This window comes from Pinus tabuliformis, chromosome 8 (genome assembly GCF_031772625.1).
Source record: "Pinus tabuliformis cultivar Carrire ecotype Pingquan chromosome 8, CPIR1, whole genome shotgun sequence".
Lineage (NCBI taxonomy): Eukaryota > Viridiplantae > Streptophyta > Pinopsida > Pinales > Pinaceae > Pinus > Pinus tabuliformis.
The window spans coordinates 903,153,048-903,177,225 of record NC_142294.1 but is presented as its reverse complement, the minus strand read 5'-3'; the positions used below and the strand labels follow the sequence as shown (position 1 = coordinate 903,177,225).

Below are 24,178 nucleotides of genomic sequence, written 5' to 3'. Positions count from 1 at the left end.
TAGGGTAAATGAATTAATAATTACTACAACTACACATCTTCCCTATAAACCTACAATACTAAACACAAGATTCCAATTCATTAAAAAGGTATTTCAATTCATTCCGTACAAGTACAAATTTTTCTTTTGTCTTTACATAACCAAAAACCAGGTTTGGAAGTTAATTGTTACAAACTAAGACATGGATCTCATCAACCCCACTACCTCCTATGTATACTATGTAAAGTCTCTAAACACTTGCATTCAAAACAAAGGAACCACAACATACCTGTTAAGCATATCATGTAATATGCCCATGTCTTTGAAAATAAATTCTTTTCATATTCATTATGCTAGCAACCAAAGTGCACAACACATAGCAGAGCACTACATACTGCTCATTCCAATAACTAGAAAAATGACAACCTAGTAGAGCACTTAGCAAAGCATTTAGGAGAAAACCGTTCATAAAAATCCCCCTTGAGAATTAATTGAATATGTGTTGGAAACATGCATGCCAAAAAGTGCATGATAAACACCTCGCTAATGAAATTACGAACATGTTATTTTTTTAATTTTTGTTCCCTTCTCTATTGCTATTTTAATTACTCATATACCACAATATCTATGTAAAATAATGTGAAAAATAATGTTTAAAAGTGTTGTGCAGAATGGAAATCTGTGAGAAAAGAGTATGGAAGAGAAATGTGTGTAGTGGTGCAGACAAGGAGGGATAAAGAGTCTCTTGTACATGCCCCTTTTCCACATATCCTTATGTAGAGAAATAGATTACCAAAAAATTGAAATCAACATTGCTAATGATAAATCTAGGTCTTTTAAACATTTATTTAGCAAATCGATAGATCACATTCATTTTTATCGCATTTCTATGGCTAAATAATCCAATATAATACCATGAATATTCAAATACACATAGACAGTCAAAGATTGAAATGTACATGGTTTCTCCCTCACCACTATTGCATCTCAATACCAAATAAAATGAGCCCACATTGAGATAGTGTTGTGCATAGCTAATCACCCACCCTTATTTCACACCTAATATACACACAAAATAAACTTTTCATGCCCAAAAATTTAAGAGGCTAAAATTTCTAATTAATTGATTAATATGTAATTTTTTGTGGCAGCGAGATGTGTGGAAGAAGTGTGTGAAATGTTAATGTATGCCTAGGGGTGGAACACTATGAAAAAGAAGCTTATGTGGAGATACAAACATTGCAGATGAAATTTTATGATCTTTGTTTCGGAAACATGTTCTCTTCCACAACACTTCTTCCTCATACGCACTTGGATAATAACTATTTAATTGAAAAATGTCAAATAAAAAGGTATGTAGTATTCAAGAAGCTTAAGTAAAGTGATCCGATGTAGATACAATAATGGGGACAGTTAATCTCCCACCATTATTTCACACCCAATATGCATGTAACTCAACCTTTCACATAAAGAATATTATTTTGATTATCAAAAATTTGTAGTTATATGTTTTAATTTTGTAATGTTCAAGAGATGTTATATATTTAAATCTTTAGTTATTAATTGAGTTAATTTCATTGTGTAGAGTGTGAAAGTGCAGAGGAAACCTTCAATGTGCTTCCTCTACACTCCACACAATGAAAAATTACTCCACTTCTCTGCACTCAACAAAATGAAAGATTCTTCCACACCTCCTTATGCAGGAGAATTAGAGTTTCCAAGCCATCAAGCATTTTAAGGAAATGCTCCAAAAGAGGTTTCAATATTGTAATGGAATTATAATTCCTTAATTATAAATATTCCTAGATTCTTTTAATTATTATATAATATCTTCAGAAAAGCTATGGATAAGAGAGATTTTTTTCATAAGGAAAAAGAAAAGTGGCCTTTAAAAGCCTAAGAGATTCTAGGGGTATATTGAGTGACTTTATAATTTATAAAAATATGATTTATGGAGTGATTTTAGGATTTCGGAAAAGCTTATTTATGGAGTAATTTATGGGTGATTTGTGGTGTACTTTTAAGATTTAGAAAAGCTATTGTGTTTTTTAATTCTACTTATTGTGAGCCTATGAGCGATGATAACTAATCGCTAAATGAATGGGAAGTCAATCCATAAAGAGAAAGAATGCCTCTGAGCATATTTGTGTACAAAGATAGTTTAATGAATGAAAGTTCATGCATAATTATGAATCTAAGAATTCTATGTGAACTATGATCTGATTATTTGATTTGAAATAAAGCATGGAAAATTGTTTTGTGATTGACATATCAATATAATCCAATAAAATTTGCATGATTGAATTAGTAGAAAAATGTGGTTTATTAGTTTTATGACTACTTGAAAAGATATCATTGTTTGTTATTCTTAAGATTGCATGTTCGCAGAAGTGAATGTAGCAGGAAAATTAAATTTTCTTGCATTACCTCCGCACTCCACATAATGAAAGCTTCATTCATACCTCTACACTTAGCATAATGAAAGCTTTTTCCACACCTCAGAGTGAAATTGATATATTATATTTTTGCGACTTAAATTTTCGAGTATGCACTTGTTTCATATATAATATTGTTGAGTGTTTTCCTCACCTCCATTTAACTCGGTTACTTAATTATCTATATCTTTAGTTGTTTGAGACAACTACTATAATGATTACAAGGTGTGCATATCTATGGGTTTATATTTCATTGTGAAAATTATGGAAGTTCAGAAAAAGCTTTCATTGTAAATAGTGCGAAGGTGCGACTTGTGGAAATGGAGCATTCTAAAATAACAACAAAATGTGGAACCCACATTAAGATGTGGGGACTATGTTGCTATGAAATTCTCGACATGCCCTGCAATGAAAAACATAATAGCATTTTATCATACTTATTAAATGAATAACATTGAATTCGCATAGGTAACATGTATCTCTATACCTAGTTTTAATTCATTGGATATATATGTATTTATGAGTTTTAGGTTAATCATAGATTTGGATATTTAATATATATGAAATTAGTAAGTTAATTTTATTTATAAATTTTGATATTTTATATAGTTGTAATTTGATTAATTCAATAAGAATTTATATTTTGTTTGTCTCAGAATATGGACAATTTTGGATTTATGTTAATCCATAAATATAGTTGGATGTTATAGCAATCATGCAAATAGTTGTTGATACATTGTGCACATTGTAGCATTGTAGAGGAAGAAATATTCATAAAACTTAGATTTTTGTGAGCATTGTTTTCTTTAATTTTGTTAGTGCCCCCACCCTCACCCCCCCTCCTCCCCACCACCCCTAAGTGCATCACAGATTTCACATTTGTGAATTGAACACTTATTGTCCTGTATTAAATGAAGTGTGCTTCTAATCCATGTGAGGAAGTGTTGTGTGGGAGAGTGAGTGTGTAAAATAAGGAACACAAACTTTCTTCCACAATGTTATGCACTTCCACATACATTCTCCCTAAGCACAGTTCTTCTACACACTTTCATTCCACACAATAATACTCGAGAGCCATGAGTACCAAGATTCACATGCACGCCATCAAACATAGTTTTCAAAATTGTACATTAGACCATAAGAAAAGTAGGCTTTCCATGTCTCCTTTTCATCCTAATATCAAATAAATGATCCCATCTCGACATGTTAGTGGAGAGAGGTAATCACCAACCCTTATTTCACACCCGATATACATGTGAATAAAAAATTTCATGTTGCAAACATTAATAAGCCAAATTTCTAATTAATTGATTAATATGACATTTAATATTGGATACTAAGTTTTTTATTAAATTTAAAATAATTTCATGTCTACATAAGAAAGTTCCCTTGTTATAGACATTTTTGGGCACTGCAACCCCAAGCATGAAATGTCCATAAACCAAGGGCTCCTAAGTCCCTAAAAGTGTTGTTCTAACCCCTAAAGGAGCAAGGTCAACTGATTGCAACTTCTCCCAGAAGTTCTCCATGAAAAACTGCTCAGAATTAGTCAAAACAGGATCATTTCAGCTGCTCCATAGGCAAAGTGTGTTGCATCTCACCTAAACACACTGTGTGGGTGCGTTACATTTCAGAAAGCCCTTCTATGGGGTGCGATGGGCGAGAAATGACAAATGGCAGTGTCATTCCGCGAGGTGGAGAGGCAATGGAAGCTTCCAGAAACTTCTCTTGTGACACTTGCCTCTCTGAATTCGACCAAGGATGAGTAAGAGATCATCAATCTCCAAGTGGAAGCAAGAACTATCAGAGGGAAGACACTAATCAAGTCACAAGTTGACTCATCTCCCTTACAGATATCTATATATGGATCCCTCATCCCAGAGATCCAGAGGCTGGAATTTTGCATATTGTAGGGAATTGCTGTTGGTTTCTTGAGACAAACATCAGATTGTTGGGTGATCTAAACTTTGTATGAGGTGAAGAGGGGCTTCCTTGCTGAGAGGATGATGCTGGGTCAGAACAACTGGTTGTAACTCCCCTTGGCTCTTTCTTGTTTATCAATAAAAGTTATTCAAGTTTTCCTCCATACTCTTGTGTCATTTATATTTGCTGCATTTGTATGGTCAATTTACATTTGATCCTAGATTGTTTATGATTATAGATCCATGTTCTTGTATAGTGCTATGCTGTTGTGATCTTACAGGTACTCTGTGAAGTTGGGCGTGTAAGGGAACAAGTAGCAAAAGACTATCAAGGAAGAGAGGAATCGAACCAGGAGATTAGCGCAAGACAGAGGTTGGTCTTCTTTGTTCTTCTCTATCTATACTTCATAAAGGAAAAATGAAAGTAGCTTTACTTTGTTTGTTTCTAAGGTAGCTATCACACCTTAGTGGGATAAGCAGTTATGAGTAGACACTTTTCCCTGTAAAAAAATGGCGACTCCACTGGGGACGAATTAGTTTGTTTGTTTATCTTCCTTGTTGTCTATTTCATAAACTTACAGACGGAGTCTGAAGTCGTGCCAGGTAGCTTTCGAATTTCATTTGCTATGGAAATGCAAAGTAGATAAATGTCGCTTCAGTCAATCTCCGGGATCTATTTATGATTTAGACAATTGATTCACAAAATCTCTGAATTGCCCCTTGTGGTAGCTCCTAGATCCTCCTTAGATCTACCCCTGATTGTTGCATTACTGATTACTGTTTGCTCGGCCAAAACCCATGAACTGAACTGCAAACTGTGACCCGGAACCCAACCAAAGTCTCGTTTCTAGCCCAGCGTAGGTACTGTTCTAAGAATCTGAAATTCAGCGCACTTCCTGAGTGTAGTAGGTGCGCTGCATTTCAAATTCCCTGTGTTACAGGTGTGCTAATCAGACTAGGCATTGTGCAGTTTTGGTTTCTGTGATTCATTCTTTCCAATTCTATTCATGAATTTTGCTGCCTGTGATCAGTATATCTCTATTTGAAACCCCTTTTCCTTGCTGTTATTCCGCCTCCTTTGTACAAAAGAACTGTAAATGTTTTTGTGTGTTTGTTGAGTCATTTTCAGTTCTCCTTTGCAAAAGTAACGTAATCGTACTGTCGTCCTTTGATTTGAAAGCGTCGCAAGTGTCGTTTTCAGGCATAGGAAAGAGTTTGATTGCTGAAGATAGTCGATTATCCCGTTACTATTGTTTTTGGTCTGAATTTGTAATTTTTCTAGTGTCGAAAACAAGTATTCATTTCAAAATCGTAAGGTGTTGTGATTGCCTCCATTTTTTGATTCTCAAAAGAAACTTGTTGATAATTGTCGCTTGAAAAGAAATTCAGATTTGTGCATCAACTTTCTTTTTATCATTCATATACTAAGAAAGTCGAAAACAAATACATGCATGTTCATTTGCATTTAGACTGTCTGATTGGTTTGATTTATGAAAGTGCATTTAGAGTGTGCTCTTTGCTCTTTGTGAAAGAATTCTGTCTTTCTTTCCTTAGTAGCTAGGATTTTCATTGCACAAAGAAGATAAAAAGATTGTTTATCATCTTAGATTTCATTTTAGGAATTATACTACATCTCGCGGTGAACCTGAAAGGAAAACTTCATAAACAAGATCAACTATAAAATAAATTCAATGAATCTAACAACACTTTGGAACCTAACGCACAACATTTAGAAGTCTAGGCTAGAGATGTATTCCGGCGTCGTAAAGCCTGGTAACTGTTGTTCTCACTGATGGTTGGGTGATTCCTCCACTTTGAGATGATAAGTGCCAGTACGGACTTCTGCTCCCACGTACCGTCGAGTATATTTTGGGAGACCACAATAGGCTCAATCCTTTATCCATAGGAATCCGTGTCTGCCGCCCTATCGATCGCAATGCACTGAACACAACATTCGGGAAGATTGACTGTCGTACCGTAAAAATTATTCTGCAGTTTTGCGATCGGTTTGGTAATCCCTCTACCTAGATTTCTAGAGCAGTCCCTTTTGTTCCTTTTCAGACTCTTTAACGAAAAAGGTCCATCTGAGCACTTGTCACTTCAGGCTCATTAAAAATCGAAGGCGACTAGAGTCATATTTTGTTTTTTCTCGACTCTTAAAAATTGAAAAAACAAGTTGTGTCAAAGTGTCTAAAATTTATTTTAAACAAAATATTCATCACCCTTTCCTACGTTGATCTTGGGTTAAGAAAATGGAATCCACCAACCAAGGAATTCCCCTTGGAGGAAATCCTAGTCCCTTCTCCTCTTGGGGAGATATTGGTGCACCCCATATGGCCACATTGTCGCTTCCAGGACTGAAAATCGGCTTGCCTGTATGGCTCTTCTCAACCTCTATCTTTCAAAACACTGCAATTCCTGAACAATCGAGTCAGCAACTAGACAAGTCCAGAGTTACCCACCGACCTTCTACTTCCTCTAATTCTTCTTCTCCTCCTTCTTCTTCGCTTGATAGAGCTGGTAAAGCCAAAAGTCAAGTACCTGAGAAGAAGAAGGAGCCAAAAGCGAAAGGGGGCAACCAAGCGTCGTCTAGCGAAAATCCACACACTGCACTGACCAGGCCTAAATCGCCATGTGTCATTTGCAAAGGAGACCACTATCATAGAGATTGTCCTTGCATCCCTTGAATCTTAAGGGACTGGTCTCCTCGTTTGCACAACCCGATGTCGTCAACCTTTGAGGATCATGTTGAAAACACATCGTCGACTAGTGAAAGTGAAGCCCTAGGACAAAAAGGAAAATATAGATTTCCTTGTAAACTGTGCGAAGGCGATCATGCCATCCACCATTCTCCCTTCTTAGACGAAGCTAAAAGAGTTTTGGACGATCGTCCGGTTTCACCGTTACGACTTCCTCCTGGATATAAAAAACTCTTGCCGAGTTCGTCACTAGTTGAAAACCCGACTGGCCCGCTCAGGTGGTTGGCTGAAGCATCTATCATTGAATACAAACCATCTGAACCCATACCAGACGAAAGTCAAAAGGTCGAGGCGGCAGTTGAACTGGTCTTGCCTTTAGAGGTTCCATCTTCAGATGATACAGTCACCGAAGAGAACAAGGATGACACCGTCCAAATTCTTTTCGTAAGCACAGACTCCGATGAACATGGGGGAAATTTACCTGTTCCTTTACCGCAGGAAGGAAGTTCGTCAGAGTCATACCCGGCCGTCTATTCGGTCCCACCTCCAAGCAACCTAGTTGTCTCCTTCGACTAGAATCAACTAGGCAGACCCCGTTTACCAGCTAGTGTACCATTCCGAATTATTGTTCAAATATATAGAATGGTTATGGCTGGTACCATCATAGATGAAGGGGCTTCTGTGAGTATCCTTTCCTCGACTGCATGGAAAGTGCTTGGTTCACCATCGCTTTTTCCTGAGATGAGAAATCTAACGGGCTTTGACAAAGGAACCAGTCGACCGTTAGGGATCCTTCCCAATGTGCCCATAACATTGAGAGGGAAAACCGTTCAAATGAACGTAATGGTAATCCAAGGAACCCTAGATTATAATCTACTCCTTGGACGAGACTATATTTATTGCATGGGAGCGATTGTCTCCTCACTCTTTAAAGTAATGTGTTTTCTGCACGAAGGAAGAGTGGTCAAGCTCGTGGACCAACTTCCATTTCCCAGATCACACAGAGCAAATAGTCATATACCATCCCTGAATGGTCTTTTCACACAAGGAATGTCTCATCAATCTCCAGTCCGTCCGCCTGATGAGCGCGAGTGATTCAGGGGACATGACTACAACCCAGGGGGCATGCACCCTGGCCTGCTTCGGTAGGAAAACTTCGGGTATAGAGTAGGTTTCCGTGAGAGAATATGACTAGTCTGTACTCCCGTCCGTGATTGGAAGAGGGGGTTATTCTGGAATAAGATTATCTTGTCAAAGTTATGTGGGTTGGCAGGCATTGCCACTCACCCTTGTTTATTTCGATAAACATCGCCGAAGAAGTGTTTTATTTACATCGTGAATAGAACAATCTTTGGTAACCTGTAAGAGGTATACCTTTCCTGATAAAACAAATGTTTTGTTGGTGATTTGAAGGGTGACCTTGAAACTCTGTTTTATACCTGGGGGCATGCAAAACTTTTGAAGTGCAAGCGAAGAGCGACTATTTATTTTTTAAATTTGTAGGTCCTCTAACCCTTTAAACTCGTAGTATTGGTCATTTCCTAACTTGCATAAAGAAAGGATGTGGGGCAAAACTCTAAAAGTTGTCGTTTTTATATATGAGACATTCTTATTATACGACTAGATTAATCGAGCAGTTTTAGCGCGGACTTCATGCTCGTTAAAAAATAAACATAAGCAACGAGCACATGTTCCTCCTGAGTTTAAGCTCATTAAAAAATGAACCAATTTCCGGTAAATAACCATCGTGAATGTAACACTTCAGCCTTTAAAGCCTTGGTCGTGTTTGCACCATCACCTCCACTCTGTATTGGCCGATCATTCACCTCCATTTTATTTTTTACCCATTTTGAGGGACAGCTGCGAAGAGTGATCATGTTAGCCATCCTTGTAACACTGCCGTGATTGGAAAATTCCAAACCTTACCTGGAATCAGCTGCTACCCATTTTATCACTCGTTCCTCAAAAGACGAGTCTCCTTTAAGCTCTTTTCAAATGACTCGTAAAATATGAAAAGATTGTCGAGCCATTGGCCTCTCCAGCTCATTAAAGGGACCGGAAGTGCTATCCCTCCTCTAAATTTTAATATTTTTGGACCTAAGGGATTATTACACAAAAAGATCGAGCACTTGTTTTGTTCGGCTCGTTAAAAGTATCGAAAATTCATCCCTTCTGTATTGTTTTATACTTTTTCGGACTTAAGGGATTAGATGACGAAAAAGGAATTTTGGAGTTTCCTTTACGTTCCTTTTCAGACTCTCTAAAATTGAAAAGGACCGAGTTATCTTTGTCGTTAAACTCGTTAAAATTTTAATAGCGACAAACTTGTCTATAGACGAGAACAAGTTTCACTATCGCTAGGCTCGTTAAGACATAGCGATGGATTTGCCCGAAGGGAAAATTATAGAACAAGCATATGTTATCCTCTTCAAGCTTGACAAAAATAAAGAGCTACTGGTCAGCAATGACTGGGGAAAAATTGGGAAGAAAACTTGAAGAAACTTTGTTGGTAGCAAGTCGCTCTTGAACATGACACTATCACTCCGCGTCCAAGTCGAGTTGGGTTGTTTCATTCACCGGTCACATCACCATGGTCCCATCACACCATCCACATTTGGGGTTAATGCTACCAATCCATCACGTCAGTGTCACCGATATGTTCAAGAGAAGTCATTCAGAGAATTCACCTGTGTCTCACCCACTACAATACATTTATACTCCATTCTTTCATGACCGCCACCCTGAACCTTATATCACCAGATCATTTTCACCTCCATTAAAATCATTTGCTCCGTTCCGTGTCATTGATGTGGGATTCATTAAGGCCCTCCTGTGACGGATTGCTTCTTGTCGACATCAGCTCATTATCCAAGAAGTCGATCTAGGAACACCCCATTCAGTGCTTTGAAGCTTGCATGCCTCAATGGCAAGTTTCTCACTTTCGACGACAGGTTTACATCAATGGCCTTCGACCGAAAGATTTTGCGTGGTGTTCGACACCAAGTACTTTATTCACACCACGTGAATTGTACTGCAGTACCTTGAGGGTCATTATCATTATCGGTGATTCCTCTCGCGCCTGTTAACAGCTTACATCATTGGCTGGTAATCAGGCAATGTCTTTCCATGTTCGACTCCAGAACATCTCTCACATGGATCGACTTGTACTTCGAGTGAAGATCGAACGAGATTGAAGACCCCGGATATAGTTTCATCCATCCATGCTATGATATATATTCAGGGAAATAAAGACATTAAATGTACATTGTTGCTACATAGATAATCATCCAATCAAAGGGATGATGGCTCTACCAGAATCATCAGTCTACACTCAGACGATTGTCTGTCCTATGTACATGAAAATGAATTTATAAAGATGAGCATGGGAATGCCCGCCTCAGCTAGATCATGAAAATATTATGAAGATAATGTATTTTATTGTATCTTATTACAGGTCTCCTCCCAGCTTGAAAGAACTTCGGGTCCTCATGATAAAGCATTTCACCCGATATCAAAAATATTAACGACCTCATGCTTTAGGGGGCAACTGTTATAGACATTTTTGGGCACTGCAACCCCAAGCATGAAATGTCCATAAACCAAGGGCTCCTAAGTCCCTAAAAGTGTTTTTCTAACCCCTAAAGGAGCAAGGTCAACTGATTACAGCTTCTCCCAGAAGTTCTCCATGAAAAACTGCTCAAAATTAGTCAAAACAGGATCATTTTAGCTGCTCCATAGGTAAAGTGCGTTGCGTCTCACCTAAACACACTATGTGGGTGCGTTGCATTTTAGAAAGCCCTTCTATGGGGTGCGATGGGCGAGAAATGACAAATGGCAGTGTCATTCCGCGAGGTGGAGAGGCAATGGAAGCTTCCAGAAACTTCTCCTGTGACACTTGCCTCTCTGAATTCGACCAAGGATGAGTAAGAGATCATCAATCTCCAAGTGGAAGCAATAACTATCAGAGGGAAGACACTAATCAAGTCACAATCTCACTCATCTCCCTTACAGATATCTATATATGGATCCCTCATCCCAGAGATCCAGAGGCTGGAATTTTGCATATTGTAAGGAATTGTTGTTGGTTTCTTGAGACAAACATCATATTGTTGGGTGATCTAAGCTTTGTATGAGGTGAAGAGGGGCTTCCTTGCTGAGAGGATGATGCTGGGTCAGAACAACTGGTTGTAACTCCCCTTGGCTCTTTCTTGTTTATCAATAAAAGCTATTCAAGTTCTCCTCAATACTCTTGTGTCATTATATTTGCTGCATTTGTATGATCAATTTACATCTGATCCTAGATTGTTTATGATTATAGATCCATGTTCTTGTATAGTGCTATGCTGCTGTGATCTTACAGGTACTCTGTGAAGCTGGGCGTGCAAGGGAACAAGTAGCAAAAGACTATCAAGGAAGAGCGGAATCGAACCAGGAGATTAGCGCAAGACAGAGGTTGGTCTTCTTTGTTCTTCTCTATCTATACTTCATAAAGGAAAAATTAAAGTAGCTTTACTTTGTTTGTTTCTAAGGTAGCTATCACACTTTAGTGGGATAAGCAGTTCTGAGTAGACACTTTTCCCTGTAACATCCCTCTACACCCTTGTCTTCCACACATACCCCCTATTCCACACATCCTTCAGTCTAAACAGATTGAAGACCTCATATATCTATTCTCCTACACAACTTAATCTCTAAAATTTCAAAATGAGAAAAAATAATTAAAATATAAAAAGAGGTAAATGCACTAGTAGTCCCTGTTTTAGTGTCACTGTCAAAGTACTCACTGATGCAGCCGCACACACCACCCCCATGCTTACATAAGGGACTTGCTGAAAGCACTATTTCTATTAATATATGATAGTTTGTGGTGCAAGAAGTTGATTGAGATTAGAATAGGGACCCCTCATTCGATATGATCCCTTGACTATAGTAGAATAATCAAAGCTGCTAAACATAGTTTTCAAAACCATGCATTGAATCATCTACTAAGAAATTTTTCCAAAGTTCTTTTGCCTCCTAATGTCAAATAAAATGAGCCCACATTCACCCTTATTTTGAAAGAAGTGTGCGGATGGAAATTTTATGCAGAGGTACAAACATTGTAGATGAGATTCATTTTTCTTTGTTTCACACACCCATTCTACCACACAACACTTCTTCCTCACATGCATTAAAAGGAAACTTCATTTAATATTGGATAATAAATATTTAATTTACAAATGTGGAATCACACTTAGTATTTAGGATACTCAAATAAAACAAGCCCATGTAGACAAAGTCCTAGAGACAATGGTTTGAATTTGATGGCCATTTTGACCGTATTTTACGTTTAAAAATTTAAATTGGTCATTTCTTGTGACGGGTGTTTAAATGTATAGAACATATTTTTGATGGTTCATTTTTTATAAAAACATCGTTACTACCCTCTCTAAAACAACTGAAAGGCCCCTGCACATGGGCAGCATGCCTGGAATTTGATGGCTTGTGGCACATATTTACTCCTAATATATTATTTTAACACATCAATAATTAAGTGTTGTAGCATTTGGAACCTGTCATTTTGAAACTTAAATTCATGTGATATGCATATGTCATAAATTAAAGTAGGGATCATAAATATAACTTTAATCTATTGTAGATATTCATAGTGACCAAATCAGCCAACATAAAAGATTGAAATTGGAATTGAAAATGGGAGGTTGCTAGAATATATTGATTGAGTGGCACACATGTTAGTAGCTGGCAGAGTAAATGCATGAACCATTGGATGAAGTTGTTATAAAGTGAGGGTGTAGGAAAAACACACAATAATTTGAGATAAAATCAATTGCAGTTTATTGAGAGATCTAATCATATTGAGAACATGGGCATCTTCCTCTAAGCCAAATGCCTAAACTATGTTGAAAGGACGCATAGAAGAAAATATGCATGTGGTGGAAATTCATGAGAAAAATGAAATTATTGACTTGTTATTAGGGAAAGAAGGGATCATCAATTTTTAGGATTTACTATGCTTACCATGCTTCAACAATCACTCAACTACCAAATTCCAGTTTTAATTCAAACTTCCAAGTTCTCCCTAGATTTCTTTGATAGTTCAAGTTTCTTCCCTAAACAAAGGGTCACATGGAAGCTCACAAGAGCATGAGGAACAATGTTTCTCTGAAAATTTGTGCAAGATTTTGAATTATTTAAATTTAGAAACCAAAATAACACTCTCTAATCATTGAAAAGATTAAAAATTCCATGGAAAATAACCCCTCAAAGGAACCAATGACTAGGTTTAGGAAGACGATAGCACAATTTTACTCCATCAGTGGATCCCCTCTTCACCTTTCTGAAATAGAAAATTCAGCTTAGGTAAGAAAGTATTACCCTATCTCTACATTACAATGTGAGTGAATGGCATTTTACAACCTACATGGAAGTTAAACTAAATTTCAATGGATGTTTCAATAGGTTGATCACTCTATTTTTTTTTTGTGGTGGGGAGGAAGAGGAAAAATAGTTTGTTTCTCTAAAAATATTGTTTTTTGGTAGGATATCTAGGAATTTGAAAATATCGATCTAAGGTTTATTATGTCATTGGCCTTGTAATATTTATTATAAACGATAAATTAAGCATGGAGATGGATTAGAGACACAAGGGATAGTGTGAGGTATTTGTTGGTAGAGTAGCCCACCATATATCATTTTAGGTGGGATCATCATGATTAGGGTTCCACTTGGCTCTTTTAGCTTGTGGCTATTGCATCCTATATCTTTCTCATTCTACTTCTCAAAATTCTACTCATAACAAGGAAAAATTTATTACCTCTGTGGCCAATCCTTTCCATTGACAACTTCTATGTCATCATGGCTTCAACGAACATATTCATGGGCTACTGGGAAGCCATAATGGTGGAGATCAAAGAGACAAGATGGACTAAGAATAAGACATTTAGCAACATAATTGAGTGGATAATGTGTTCCCCCTTAGGCACACACTTCTCTAGAAAAGTGTTCTTCTAGTTATACATATTCTACCTCACAAAGGACCACAAACTCTTCAACACAACCATATGGAATGTCCACAAGAAACCCCTCACCTTCCTCCATGTATTCTACCACATCGCAATCGTCTATGTTTGTTATGATCGACTAGAGTTCTCATAGTTGCTACACATTGTGACCATCCTCACTAGAACATTGTTCTATATTGTGGTTTATTCATATTTCTTTTGTCGTAGTGATTTAAATTGGGTGAACATACCCATAGTGCTATTGAAGCTCCCTGGATTGTATCAGCATTCCCTTGCTGGCTTCAACATAGAGGGAAGAATTACCAAGTGGTTATCGACAATGTTAAGATATATTTCTCTACTTGACTTGTCAAGCAATGAACTTGTGGGCACCATACCACCATGGCTAGGTAGCATGATGGAATTATGTTCCCAAATGAATAAAAATGAGGGTCATATATTCTTTATGGCATCCACATACTAGATTCTCTACACCGACTTCTACAACAACACTATCAGAGTGTGGAGATATTATTAGTTGGAGTTCATTAAATGAAGTCACCTAGATTCAAGAAGTGGCATTGTAAGGGAAATTTTCCCGATAGAGAACAAGATCTCATCACACATGTTGACCACAAATTCATGTGTGGTGTTGCTCATATTCAAGTCCTAGTGTCCAAAAGTGATGAGAAACATTCTTGACACTAATTGAATATATACACTAATTGATGAAGAAAAAATACAAAGTCCTTGGATGGAGATAGAGTCACAAAAACCATTCAGTGGTGAAACATATGGGTGAAATATCCTCTCTAGCTTATTGTGACGATTTATTGTATTCAAGTTCTTAGGAGAAGACTATCAAGGTGTGAAGGATGTTGGATATCAAGTGCATGGAAATGATCAAAGCTCATGACAATGCTATGAACATTATTATTGTAGTCCCTAATGGATGGATCTTTAATGGCTCAAATTATTGCATAGTCAAAGTATGGAAAAAAAATATTGGATAATTTGTCGTTAGCAATCATTCACAACAAAAAATGACTTGTCAAAGCTCTAGCTCTCAAACATAATATATGGATTTTATCTATACGCTGGAATGTCCAATGGTTAAATAATTTGATAGGAGAAAATCAATACTCCCCCAACCAAGTCCACCCCACCAACGTCCTTAAGGTACATCTACAGACAATTCTATGTCTGATGACATTGAGGGCTTTTGATTTTTATTTAGTGGATCCTTCAATGCAACCATTATTATGTGAAATAAGGGAATTGAAATAGGAATAAAAATTGTGAAACTTGAGTATTAGGGGAAACCATTTACAACATTTAATTAGATAGTGACAATTTGCAAAGACAAGCCACCATATTTATACCATACGTTGGCATATTGGAAAGAAAACTATCTCGAAGTCAATTTTCTAGGCCATATATTGTTAGTATCATAGTTTTCCCACAAGAATTACAGGGTAACTCTACCCTTAGATATTCACTCATCGTGGCTATGGGTCAACTAAAAACCCACGATTATGGGTTAACCACCCAAAATCCTTATCATCAAAGTCCATTTCTAAGCCATATGGTGTCGGTATCATAATTATCCCATAATCATTACAATGTAACTCCATCCTTGGATGTTCATTCATCATGTTGATGGGATACCCACAAAACCATGGTTATCGGTAAGCATCACAAAACCCTTGCCATCACCAACTCATTTTTGGGTCATCAACAAACTCACAGTTATGGGTCAACCACACAAAACATTCTCTCCATTGGCTCATATTCAACAAAACCTTCCAAGGAGGTAAGTTGCTACAATGGGGAAAAATGCTTCATAAGAGGGGAGGATTGGTCCAAATGGAAAGTGGTATCCACCCATGGTATTGGATGATGTAACTCAAGAAGGCACCGAAAATACTATAAATGATGGGACGTCTCACCTTGCAAAAGGAAAAATCTACCTACCACTATGTAATTGTAAAAAATTCTCCATTTAATAAAGAGTTACCTTTCCTTTTGTATGTTGGGATGTATTCAGTGCATAATTTTATGATTTTTTTAAGAATATTTTAATGGAATATTAAGTGTTTTCTCTTCTCTCTCTGGGAATTCAAGTCTCGTAGATCTTTGCACCCAAGATCTGGATCAGTTAGACACTTTTGTTTTCTCATTTCCCATATATTTTATGTTATGGAAATATCCCATATGACACAACGTTTGTTCATATTATAGTTATCGGGCTAGAATCTAGATAGGTATCTTCCCAAATGATGTGAAGTGTAATTGTAATTTCATACCAGAGAGAACCCCTATAACTATGTTTGGGAAAATTATTCTTGTAAACAAAGAGTCATGGTGCTTGAGAACAATATCATCATACGCAATAATGGTGCTATAGAATAAATCCATCATGTGGGAAAAGGTCGAGTGGACTAGCTACATCACAGAATAAGTGACATGGGAGCTTGAATATGCTCTGTGGGCAGAAAAACTACACCTATTTTGAAATTTTATATATATATATATATATATATATATATATATATATATATATTGCTAAAATAAGGAGGAGGGAAATTTAATACTGAAGTATTGATCCTAGTTTAATAATGTATGTTTGTACATGACGAAAGGTTGGAGAGCCAAGCTATGTAATGGTTTCAAATATTATTAGGTAGATGGACAAGTATAAGAGTAGTTAGAGAGGCTATAACATTTATGCCAATATGTGCGTATATTTTGGAATTGGAAGGGAGCTTCTAGATTTAAAAATAGAGAGGCATTCAATTTCCATCTTCAATTTTAACCTCCAGTATCCAAATTTAAACTTACATTGACATTAACAACCACTCCAAATATGTGGTTGCCACAGAATTGTAGATGAAGAGTCGACGACCAATTTGTTGTAAGGCCAAGTTGTGATTGAAAGCAAGACTTGATCAGAGTGATAATAGGGATAGATCAAACTGTATCAATTTTAATTACACATATCTTGTTATTTCTTGAATTACTCTCATTATTCATTGTGATATCTCAGAATTACACATATTTTGTTGTTTATTGAATTAGTCTTATTATTCATTTTAATATATAGTTTGAGGTCATGAATGTTTGAATTGTTGATTTTGTTATATTTATTTTGATACATATTACTGGATAACATGTTATATATATAAGTTTTAATATATTTAATTTATATTTATATTTTTTGATGTCATTTTTTGGGATTTTTTAGAATATTTTATTTTTTATATATGATAAAATTATATTAACTACCAGAATGAATATAGATTATATATATATATATATATATATATATATATATATATATATATATATTATAGTTATTTGTTTGTAATTAAAAAAAAAAATCATATAGAACCTTTTTTTAATTTAAGCGTCGACATTTAGTTACTGTTGAAAATGAGTACAAACAGTTATAGTTGGTGTTAAGGGATTCCCAACAAGGAAACCAACCCAAAACCACCAATTTAAAGTCCTGGTATGACATATACTAAGTTCAACTAAATTTTATTTCAAAACCATAGGCATGAGTGAAAATGATTTGTGGAATGATACACGATAACCAAAACTTTGTTCAAGAGCCACATAACTAACAGTAAAGGTGCTTATCATGATTAGACAATCCTATATAAAAGAACTAGAAGTGGCATGATGGCCAACAAATTGATTAAGTTTGGATGACCTGAGAACGTAGATGGGCTGCGAAAAGTCACGAGCCACGAGCTATGTCCATTGGCCACACTTAGCAAGAACTCCTTCCATGATAACCCTGAGCCTCGAACATCGACATTGCCTCAAACACGACCAGCGTGTAGCCTTGGCTTAACAAGAAGCCACCAAGGAATCAAAGAGCTATAAACGGGTTTCCAATGTGTAATCATGCTCTTACCCATCCCTCCAACCAATAGACTAACTAAAATTACCTACTTCCAAAATCGATAGAGCCATGAACGGGAACCTTGCTGCACATAATTGCACTCCTTCATTCACATGTTATGACCTCCCAAAAGTAGTGGCACATAAATTTTTCTCTTCACCAACACTCTAAGATGACGAACCATAGGCCATATTAAAATTTGATAAGAATAATTACCAAAAGGATCAACCTCAAGTTTGTCTCCTTCATGTTTGAGAATAGAAGTAATAACCAAAAGAAGTTTCTTCAAATGCCATGAATGGCTCCCAATGTAATCACCCCATTGAGTGACCAATTTACCCTAGTCTGAAAGGTGAACCTGAGTGTTGAATTGGATCCCCTGTGCATCCATAGAAATTCTACAGTTCATGTATCTCCCCATGACTAGTAGACAACAAATCCAAATCTCCATGTAGAAGAAAAGAGAAAAATACCAAATGTAGGCATCAACACTAGATGCCATAGAATTGCGAGGATGATCGGTATTAAAATAAACACACACCATGGCTCAAATGAAAACTGAAAGCATATTTTGATTCTCCATGAAACTATATGAATGTATAATATCCTCGCTTGTGAGAGAATTAAACCAACACAATTCTCCTTGAGGTCAAATGACCTTATAATCATCATGATACATCATAAAACAAACTCTATATTACTTACTCGCAATTATGGTGAAGGATCCATACATGAGGGTATTTAATAGAGGATACAATTGAGCTATGGTTGACACATAGCCCCAAAGGTGGAGAGCCAAACCGCCTAGGGTAGTCTTTTCAATTCGAGGACTCTACATTCGCACCCGTGCTGGGGGCTAGATATTGATTGGACATGTTCTCGCATGTAGCTCTAATTTGCACAAGAACTGACTGGGACAAGTTCAATTCCAAGGTCATGCATTATTCATCTAGAGCATGGTTTTCTAGGTGATATGCAATTTTATCTCCTGTGCGACGAACATGGGAAAATACAAGTGCTTTTATCCTTTGAATGAGTCCTACTACCCTTTGGAGATGAGGATCTAGCCGCCAAATTGAAGAGGCCTTGGATAGGAGAGTTCTATTCTGCACCTTTTTTAAAATGGAGATAATTATTAGAGAGTCTCCTTCAACTATAAGTTGTTGATAATCAATATTGAGAGCATTTGTTAAACCATGTTCCAAATCTCAAAGTTTCGCTTCATTGTTTGTGAGAGTTCCAAGTGAGCCTACATATCTAAGGATAATGTGACCCTCATTGTTGTGAATAACTCCCCCATAGCTTGCAGGGCCAGGGTTTCATCTAGAAGTTCCATCAAAATTAAGTTTTCAAAATCCTGATGTGGGAGGGGATCAAGTTGAAGGATTTGTTATCGAAGGATGATGGATGATACTAGAGGGGTTAGGACATTGTTGATATATGCTTAGATATTGACGAAAGCATTTTTTTATTTTGGGAAATCCTAGTCCTATGATTTCCAATGTACTGATGTAATAGTTTCTCCTAACTGAGTAGTGATTTGAGCCCAGGCTTTCTCTGTTGACGGGGTTTCAGTTTTAAAGACCTAAGAATTACACTCCTTCCATATGATCCATAAAGTGAAGACAAAATCAAGCTCCCATACTCTATTAAGGATTGGACTGTTATAAGGTGTTTCATTCTAGTTTTCCAAGTTAATGGGAATTGTCTAGGATTTAATATTTTCTACCGGAAAAGCCTTATGAAGCCTATCCCAAATAGTCATGGAAAAGATACATTCCAGAAAGAGATTCTTTAGACCCTACATCTGACTTTAATAGAGTGGGCATAATGAAGGGCCTATAAATCCTTTATTTTGTATATTTTCCCATGTCAGTGGTTTCTTTCTGATGAGTAACTAGAGAAAGAGTGTCACTTTTGGCTGGTGCTTTAATTTACATAGGTGCTTCCACGACAGGTTGACATCATCATGGTGAGCATAGATCAGGAGCTTGTACGCTTCTTTTAGATTAAATTTCCTAGGGTTGGCATACCCCCATCTCAAAATGTCATGGCCTGATTGAACAACTATGTTTCGAGCAGCTAGAATTGGCACTAGAATGTGGTGTTCATCATCTTGGGCTTGTTGATGCATATGAGAGAATTTTCCAAGATATCCATTGTGCATTTGAAGAAGAATGATCCTCCCATAATTGAGCTACTACAGAGAGGCCCTGAGAAAATTGTTGATTTCTAACGTGCAAAGAAAAGGGGAGAGAGGAGAGATGCAGCCATTAATTCTAGGAATCTTCCTAGAGGAGATTTGTCTTTCCATCCTTCACCTCCCAGAAGAAATGGTCCTGGATTAAGGATTTGTTGTTATTAGATGCTATTTAAATATGGGAACCTTGAGGACAAGTTTATATTCTGACCCATTGCAAGTCTAGAATGCCATGAGAGTATTTCTTCACCCACATTCTACCCCACATAGTTGTATGATATTTCATCCATCTCCACCATATCTTCACAATCAGTGCCTTACTCGGAATTTTAAGGTCCCTTAGGCTAACACCACCCTTTGATTTGGGAAAATAAAGTTTTTTCCCATGCAACAAGTGCTCATTTTTTGTGGAGTGTGTCTCCTCCACATAGAAATGACCATTATATACTTTGAATTTTGTTGAGAATGGAGTTGGGGGTAGCTAAGGAAGAGAGTAAATAAGAAGGCATGGATTGGAGGACATACTTTAGAAGGGTAAAAATAATTGTGATGTTTAGAGATCGAAAGGTCCATGAGGAGAGCATGGCTTCAATATTTGCGAGGATATCTTCCTAGAGTGAACATCTGAGAGGGTTGAGAGTGAGGGGAGCACTAAGGTATTTGGTCAGAAGGGAGCTCTTTTGGAAACCCAAGAAGAGGGAGATATACATTTTCACTCCAAGGAAGGTGTTTAAGAAAAAAATTTAAGATTTACGAGTGTTTATTTCGATGCCAGATGCAGTTGCAAAGGTATCAAGGATCCCCATGAACTCTCTGCCTTCATTGATAGTGGGAGTGCCCATTAATAATGTATCATCAACAAATTGTTGATGGGTTGTGCTTTGATCTTTAGATCCTAATAGGAGGCCTTTAATCTAATGACAAGAAAGGGCATTCTTTATGACATGACTAAGGCCTTTAGTAGAGAAGAGAAAAATATAAGGAGAGAGAGGATCCCCTTTCCTAATGCCTCATGAGGAAGAAAAGGTAGGGGAATGAGAACGATTGACAATCACAAATAAGAAGGCCTTTGAAATAAGGGCAATCACCCATGCTATCCTCATTTCATGAAATCTATAAGATGCGAGAACATGGTAGATATAATGCCAACTTACTTTATCAAAAGCCTTTGACATATCAAGTTTAAGAATCAACTTGGCTTTTTAGTGGAATGAAGAGAGTGCAACTGCTCTTGAATGAGAATGATGTTGTCCAAAAATTTTCTACCTTCAACATAACCCATTTTCTCAGGAGAAATTATACCATGGACGAGAGGTTCGAGGAAATTGGAAACCGTTTTGGAGATAATTTTGTAGATCACATTGCATAATGCAATGGATCTAAAGTTTGAGGGGGTGGAGGCTTTTCTACACTTGGGCATGAGAGAAATGAAAGTGGAATTAAAGGTTGAAAGAAGAGAGGAAGAAGTTTTTGAGTCTTCAACAACTTTCCACACATCATGGCCAAGCATAGGCCAACATGCTTGATAGAATTTTATTGAAAATATGTCTGGGCCTGGTGCTTTGTTCCTTTGCATACTCATGAATATTTATTATACTTCTTACAAGGAGATGGGTTGTAAGAGTGTTGCATTCTTCTCATCTGAGATGAGATTGGGAATATGTTGTGTGATTTTCCTGATAGCACACATTCTGTTAGAAATAGATTTTGATAGGTGGTCACTTAAGTGTTTGGAGAAGAGACTGGACATGTCATTATGATCTCCCACACAGTGATTTTTGTGAACATGCAACTGATGGAATTTTTTTTCATGTCTATAACTGATCATTGATCTATGAAAAAATTTGGTCTTTCCCTCTTCACCTTTTAGCCATTTGATTATTGATTTTTGTCGATAAATAATCTGTTCTTGAGCCAATCTCTCATGTAGTTTATGCCGAAGAGTACTCTATATTTATGTTAAGTTGGGAGTGCTTCCTATTGATATAATTCTTTGTTAGACCTCTTTAATTTGGGTTTCCAATGTGATATTTCCATCGAAAATGTTTTTGAAGTCTTACTCATTCCATTCTTTGATTTTTTGTTTAAGAGATTTTAACCTCTATTGAAAGTGATAAGCATTTCCTTTGATTAATGCTCAATCAGACCACAGGTTTTCCATATTGGTTAAAAAGTTAGGATTCCACAGCAAGCAGGCCTCAAAGTGAAAATGTGTGTTCCTTAGGGATGTCGACCAATGCATCTGCCAAGCAATCGACCAATGATCAGAGCTTTGACTAGGGAGGATTGAGGCATCGAGCCAGATACCAAATAATAAGAGAGACTCTAAGGTTAAGAAACAATCAAGCCATGAAAAAAATTGGTGTGTTCCTCCTCTACGATTATTCCAGGTATAGGTGTCATTTGCGGTTTCAACATCTACCATTTGCAGTTATCAATGAAGGAGTTAAAATATTTTGATCCTTACTCTAAATTTCTGACCCCCCCTTCTTCTCCTGAAGGGACCATATAAGATTGAAATCCCCTACCATAATCCAAGGTTCAAGAGACACCATGCGATGAACAAAAAAAGGATTGAAAATGAATCATGTTTTGTCTTGAGGAAGAATAAGCCCATAGACATGAGAGAGAAAACTATATTGAGAATAACCTATATGTTGAAAGGCTACAATAAGGATTCAAAGGAGAGAGAAAGAGTCTGTGAGATGAATCATAGTTAGATTCCAAATAATAGCCAATCCTCTTGCGGTCCCAAAGGGACATTGAGAAAGGAAATCACAATTTTTCCAAATGGAAGGGATTGTTTCAGTGAGGTTTTTGTGAGAGAATTTGGTTTCTTGTAAGAGGATAATGTCGGGTTGTTGCTTGGTAATTTGATTATTGAGGACTCAACATTTGGATTTCCATTTAATCAATCTCACATTCCATGAAATGATTTTGATCATTGACACGATGATAAGGGAGGGAAGAGGGTGTCATAGGGGTAACGCATCCCAAATTAACTAGGAATTTTCCAGGGTCTTACAAGAGCTGGATATTGGTTTTCCTACCCTTCTTCTTAAGCTCCTTTACAGTTGATAGAAATTCTTTAGTGGAATTATGTTTTATTCCTTACATGGAGAAAGAGGAAGAGGGGGAAGGAATGGTACATAGAGTGTTGGCTTTTTGCAAAAGCACATTTTGATGTCACATGTAAGTTCTCGCAACTAGTTGAAATTGGCCCTGTGGAATAGGTGCAAGTTATTTTTGTTGCTAGTTTTCTGCAATTTGATGTAGATCCATCTCTTTCAGCTATGGATCCTGTATATCTTCTTCCTCCATTGGGAGAGGCAGTTCTTCATAGGGTTCGTTAGTGCTCTAAGGAGGATTTGACGGAGTTAATGTTTCTTTTTCTTATTGTGATGCATGATCTATTGTATCCCCCTAGGATTAGCCTTGGTTTCATCCTCTTTTAGATAAATTTAAAGAAGGGATAATTCATTCCTGCCTTGAGTTCCTGAGGGGTTTGAGGATTCTCCTTTTTTCTTGGAAGTTTGCTTACGACTTGAGACTGCCTTGAAGCCATCTTTCCAAATTGGGTGGTTGCATTAGTGCATTATTATTTCACTGGGGGAGGAGGGTTGGGTCAATCCTTGAAGAGATGGCCATAGGCGTGGCCGTGGTGACATATGAATGGTATTTTCTCATAGTCTATTGCTTGCTCCAAAATTACATCCTCGTAGTTGAGATGAATGTGTGTTGGAAGTGGTTTAGTGAGATCCATGTAAACACACAACCTGGTGTAGGATGTGTAGCGCCTGGTTCTCATGATATCTAAGAGCATTGAAAATTTACCTAGTTTGTCGTTGATGTCAACTCAAACTTTTGGATCCCAATACTCATGTGGTAAAGAGTACAATCTGATCCACACCAGAAGATAAGAAACATACTCTTTTTAAGGGTTGAATTGAGGAACCCAAGGTTTCACAAAGAGGCCAACATAGTTCATAAAGTAAGGCCATCCATGCAAAATGTTGTCCCTATCTTAATTGT

General features: G+C 37.0%; 1 pseudogene; it reads left to right on the top strand.

Annotated features, from left to right (window-relative positions):
• Positions 1-13,478: 13,478 nt before the first annotated feature.
• LOC149238458 (fatty acid elongase 3-like) overlaps positions 13,479-24,178 on the top strand; it is a 124,265-nt pseudogene continuing 113,565 nt past the window's right edge.